The following is a 6000-nucleotide window of genomic DNA, read 5'->3' as shown; positions in this document are numbered from 1 at the left end:
ATTGTACGGCTACTATTGTATTTTTTGTAGAAAAATGAAGTAATGGTTAATGCATTTATAATTTGCATAAAGAAACCCGTTTAGACATTTATAGCTGTATTAGTTTTAATTTAAACCTAGTTTGTAGCTGTACGTGTGAAATTATATTGTTTTTGTTGTAGCGATCTTCGCTTGTATACAGTACTATTTTCCCTTCTGTAGGCCTACCAGCAAATTCTTTGAAATATGATTTTTGTAATGTATCTGCAAACAATGTAAATTGATATAGCCTAATAAAAAACCTATCTAACCAAAGCAATTCGATCTGTTTTATTGATACTGTTCAGAAATAATATTAAACAGAGTAAAATGCCCCATACGGCTGAAAGTTACAAAGATGATTGACTGACGAAATTAATATAAAGATATTTTTGAATATGCTTCCCTTTAGCTGGAGACAAACATCTGTTTGTAATAAAACCTAGGAGAACGAGCATGTTTCTAAGAACGTCGAACTAAAGCAAATAAAAACATAAAAAACGTAAGAAAAGGATTTTAGCGTAAACGAGGGTGCCTAACCTTTTGTGATCCAAGGTCTACTTTTTAAGTAGCTAACTTCCCCAGATCTATAAGTCCACCATAAGCATCGCAAATCTACACTTACAATTTCCAGCCTGCTGTACCGTACCGTATCTACCGCGGTAAGCAAACATTTTCTTTGTTGTCATACGATGCTGTATATTACATCCCAAACCTGCTTTCTTCCAAACAAGGTACACAAAAAAATTCTTTCACGCAGCTTCAGTTTGCACATTTTGCTGTAGTGGATACCAGCTCCTGCAGCTCCTTTATCTTCCAAATCTGTATGATGAGCAATAGCCGTAACAGACGTTTCGATGAACTTAACGCAAAAATAAACTACTGTGGATACAAAACAGGGGTCGCAGAATTTCAAATAAGGAAATCATTTCCAACTTTAGTGGGGGACCTTAAACTGGGAAGAAGAAACTAACTTCTCATAATCAGGAATGTAGGAGCTTGTTACAAAGCGTGGGCAGTCTGCACTCTACAAGGTGGTATCAGTCATAGCTGTCGTTTAAAATCTTTCCACACAACACTTGTTAATGAATTATACAGAAATAATTCAGCATATCTTGGAAAGGCTCACTTTCTTTGCACAGTGTAATAAATCCACTGGTGCGGCCAATGATAAAGCAGGAGCCGCATCAGTTGTGATGGAAATCAGCTTGAAAATTGGCATTTTTCTCTCGTTAACAATTCGCATGAAAGTATTAAAGATACCGTCACCTCTGGTGTGTCCTTTTAATGGTAAAATGGTGAGCAGTTCTTCCTTGGCGCTCATAGCTTCAAAAATCATACTCTACTACTAACGTATCAGTCGACTCATCAACTTTAAGGAAAAGTCGTTTACACGTGTCAATATTCTTCCTCAGTTGCTCCTCCATATCCACCGCCATTCCCTCACATTGCCTTGTAGTAATATTACGGAAGAGTTGCATTTCTTTTATGACCTTCACGATCGCTGTTTTATTTTTGAATTCGTTTGAAGGGTTGTCTGCTGCGTCGAGAAAGGCATCCTTCACAATATCGCGGTCTCTGAACGGCTTCTTTTGTTTGTTAAGTACGAAACTGACGCGATACGAATCAATATTTTGTTCGCTGTTTTACCAAGGGTCTGAAGAGGACTTTTTGACTTATAAGGGTAGCTTTACTTAATAACTATTAACAATTATATAACCTAATAATTACTTAATAACTTCACTTGTCTTAACTTAATTTACCTGTTGAATTATCTGACTATATGGTTACGTGTGGTTAGAATACTTTAACCTTTTGTCGGTCGAAATGTTTTAATATTACAACAGAAATAGTTTACAAGAAAACATAGACGATGGTAACGCTTACAAGATGTCTATTGAATTGCAATCACCATGTCCGACTTAGATAACTCATCTGTTGATCTTGGTGTTTCACTCGGCCAACTCTGCTTGACTGGTAGAAGTGCGAGCTTATAACATGAAGAGAGTTAAAATGTTCGACATAAAAAACCCTGTGTGTTTTTCTGGTGCATCGGACATAAGAATGTTTAGAGTTTAGACAATGGGAGATACATGTAGCTAAAGCTGAAACATCAAGACATGAATAAATAATTAGTGTTAAAGTTCTGAAGCGGGCATTTCCGATAAAGACTTCTTATAACAATAGATGCCGGAAAACAAGGCGGGAAACCACGAAAAGGAGTTGTTCACACGAATTTACTCAAAGCAAGGTTCCAAATATCAATCGACGGTTGAAGTGTTCATGTAAAAACAGATTCATAAACTTCAATTAATAACTAAACACTTTCACAAGAACTAACATAATGGTATCAAGGATACCACCCAGGCCGCTGCATTCCTCCAACGCTAGAAAGGAAAAAGTTAACAATTTCAATATAACATACTGGTGATAACAAACGTGAGTATGAAAAAACAACAGTCAATTAATGATGTTATGGACAAATGAATGAATAATTACAGATGATAATACAATTACATTATGGAGGGAAACCCCAAGTGCAACATGTTTTGCAAATACTGTTCGTACTGGTCATATTGCAGATTTTCGTCGAGAACTCGATATGCGAGTAAGCCATGAAACTGCTGCAAGTGAGCAATATAGATATAATAGATGTTGTCGCAATTATAGTGTAGCTTTTTCCGGTGAAGGAATTTGTGGAACCAGCTGAAACTTTTCCTCCAGTCGCTGGAACCGAGGTGGAAGATCTGCAGCCAAAGTGGTTGGTGGCGCAGGAAAATCAAGGACTGGCACCAAAAATGTTTTTTCGTAACGGCTGAAATTGCTTTTGCACGGGACTAATCACCCTTCGTTGCCATTCATCCACAACAGTGCGTCGAGGTATGAAGTAACTACAGCCTTGTAAACCTGGTCTGATTAGAGGTAGGTGAGGAAGGCGACTGTGGAAACGGTGAATCGAGTCACGTGAGATCTACCAAAGAAGCTGTGAGCGATGCGACAGCTGAAGTATAAGAAGTAGTATCGTCAATATAGAAGTCAGGGGAAGACATAGGCACATAGTATGCCACAGACATACTCAAGTACTGTGGTACAGTAGTGACGACAAAATCTGTAGAAAAACCAGATGGGGTGGTAATAATAGGCACAATAAAAATTAATAATTGTTGCTGGTTGTGTATTAATGGCTCCTTGCTTTAAATCCAGTGTACGAATTGTTGCATATATATCTAATTATAGAAAACGTACAACTCAAGTACTTTATATACTGTACATACAGCAGTATATGTTGGTCCTTTCTTTTAATTGCAATCATTAAGATGGACTACCTGGAAATGGTGCCAGCATTTTCTCATTCCAAGGGAAGAATATGTTTGTTTGAAGAGTGCATTCACTTTGAAATTGTAGGCATGACGACTTCAGGATTAACAAACTGTATTCTGGAAGAGACAATTGTTTCCAGAAAACTCCCAGAGTCTGCTTCAGCTGGTTTCAAATTTAGCTGGAAAACATGGGTGTTTTCCTCTTTTCCTGTTGTGAAAGTAGGAAAGTCACATATGTTTGACACATACAACTGAAAGTGAGGAGCAAGTCCAAAAACAAGTCGGTCATAATCAATGAATGTGTTATATACCGGAGAAAGAATATTTAATAATATCTAGTGGTTAGGCAGTTATTGCCAAACTTTTATCGCAAATTATAACAGAGTTGGTGGCTAGTATGAATTCAAAACGAAAAAATAATATACTTGATGACTGGGGTTAAATCAGGTATGATAGTAGTAATACGTGTTCTATCCAGTAACCTGTTCTGGATAGAACATAAGCAACTAGTACCAGTCAGCATGCAACGTTATTCACAAAATGAATGAACTTTTCATAGAAATGTTACAGATATGACAGTACATATAATAGTGAAGCATTCTTGTCTTTACGGCAGTTACGAGTACTGGTCTAGGCTAATGCCAACAGCAAAGATTGAGCTCAGTAAGCTGTAGCTTAGTATCTACATTCACTTATACAAATACAGCAACAGTAAGCTAGATTACGCTTAATTACACAAGATATTTCTGTTATACACTGAAGTAAGCATTCAATTATACCTATTTGTTGTCGGCCACATGAAACACTCTATTCATACGTGATCCAAGCACTTAAGTCCTGAGAATTGTTTTTCCACTGTAACATCATACTGGCAGAGTGGCCGCCACCACCGACTGGTCAATTCTGTCATAATCAAGTGGTAAATATGGGTTGTTTTTTGTTTATTGTACACATATTAGGAAAAAATGCTTCACCAATATATTTCAAAAGTAAAAATCTTTATCCAATATACTTACTTACAAGCAAATGTGTTTTTATTTAAAGCCAAATCGTTTTTGGACTTACCACTAATTTTAAAAGTACAGAGCACATTTTAGTGTCAGAGAATGGATAATAAATTAAACTTAAAAGCACGTGCAATGAATGCAGATGTTAGTGGTCATACCAGCATTTATAAACTTTCTTCAAGTGATGATTGGTTGAAAGCAACATTATATACTGCAGCTCATTATCATAAATTATGACATCAAGACGATCTTTGCCAGCAATATTGTCGAAATTGTGGTCAGTTCTACAAAGACAACATAAAACAACCACTATAAATTCAGCGAACCTTTAGTTATACTGTTAAGTGTGTAATCTTAAGTATAGTTGAGCATTACATTCAACCTTTTCTTAAACAAATTGCATACAGCTTATATTGGAGCGTGTCATTTAGCCAACGCAATTCATTGAATAACTTCCAGCATTTATTTGTGGTATCATCTTTTACCCCAGCATTACTTCTTTTTGAGGATCATATAAGTTTTTTTCTATTTTATGTACTGATCTCTTGCAAACCTACACTTTTTTACATAATCAGATGAATACAGTAACACCATCCTACTTAAAATTCAAGATTACCACCACACTCCTGTAAGCCAAAATATACACGTGTTGAAATTTCAGATGTAAGAAATGCAAGCAAGCTGCAAAGTTTTACTTTGACATGTACAAAAGAGGCCCTTACTAATTGAACGAGCTTTTCTATGTCTATTATTACTAACTACCCAATTCTTTTAGTGGTAGAGAATGATGCCAAATAGTTTGAAACTGTGATAATGATAATAATGAAGTCCTATATCCTTAATCTTCACAAATTTTGATACATCCTTTCTAAAAATACCTTTAAAGCAAGTCAGCCACAATTCCAATTCAAACTGTCTTGTTGCCTTTTGTGTTTTCTATGCTGAAACATCCTTTTATCCCAACTACCACGAAAACATTTGCCATTAGCAAGTAAAAATTATCTGAAATAACCTACACTTACAATATCCAAAGTGTCCATGGACACTTTCATCATATACACTATTTAAGCCTATCCTAAAACTGTCCATGGACGCTTTCATCATACCCACTATTTAAGCATATCCGAAAACAGTCTATGGACGCTTATGCAAAAATCTTCCGTTTTTAAGTGTCCATACCGATTTAAGCCTATTTCAACAACCGTCCATGGGCGATTAAGCGAAAACGTCGGTTTTCAACCCGCCCATGGACGCTTTTACCCAAAACAACTGATTCAAACCTTTTTTAACAACCGCCAATGGACGCTTACACAAAGTCGTCCATTTTCAACCGTCGATGGACGATCCGCGGATTGCGTCGTGTCCAGCTTTTACCCGGTGCCTCACAAGTCACAATTGTTCTCCGCCAAATCCTGACCAAGCTGCCAGTTGTGTTGCGGGTGCTGATAAGATATCTATGGTGCTGAGGCATCCAATGGCCTTCTTGCCATCTTGTTTGAAATAGAAAGCTATACAATAATTCAGAAGAGACTGAGTTTGCGTTTTTATTTAATACGAATTAAAGTTAATATTTCTGGTACTTCCAAAGTTACTTCTGAAAAAAAAAGTTGCTATTCAAAAAAAGTTACTTTTACCTAACATGGGTCTTCAGAGGG

At 36.5% G+C, this 6000-nt stretch overlaps 1 long non-coding RNA gene across 5 annotated transcripts; it reads right to left on the bottom strand.

Moving 5' to 3' along the window:
- Positions 1-1842: 1842 nt before the first annotated feature.
- Positions 1843-5739, bottom strand: LOC143451892 (uncharacterized). 5 transcript variants are annotated; one of them, XR_013114923.1, is made up of 6 exons: positions 5626-5739; positions 5224-5308; positions 4504-4629; positions 4118-4241; positions 3345-3546; positions 1843-3127 (listed from the first exon to the last, which is right to left on the bottom strand). It is a non-coding gene; the product is annotated as an uncharacterized LOC143451892 (long non-coding RNA). The 5 variants fall into 5 exon arrangements; XR_013114922.1 differs by lacking the exon at positions 5626-5739 and having other exon boundaries at positions 5224-5619; XR_013114921.1 differs by lacking the exons at positions 5224-5308; positions 5626-5739 and adding an exon at positions 4728-5163.
- Between the last annotated feature and the right edge of the window lie 261 nt (positions 5740-6000).

The sequence above is a fragment of the Clavelina lepadiformis genome, chromosome 4 (genome assembly GCF_947623445.1).
Source record: "Clavelina lepadiformis chromosome 4, kaClaLepa1.1, whole genome shotgun sequence".
In the NCBI taxonomy this organism is placed as follows: domain Eukaryota; kingdom Metazoa; phylum Chordata; class Ascidiacea; order Aplousobranchia; family Clavelinidae; genus Clavelina; species Clavelina lepadiformis.
The sequence above is the reverse complement of the archived record's forward strand: the minus strand, read 5'-3'. Positions and strand labels throughout refer to the sequence as shown.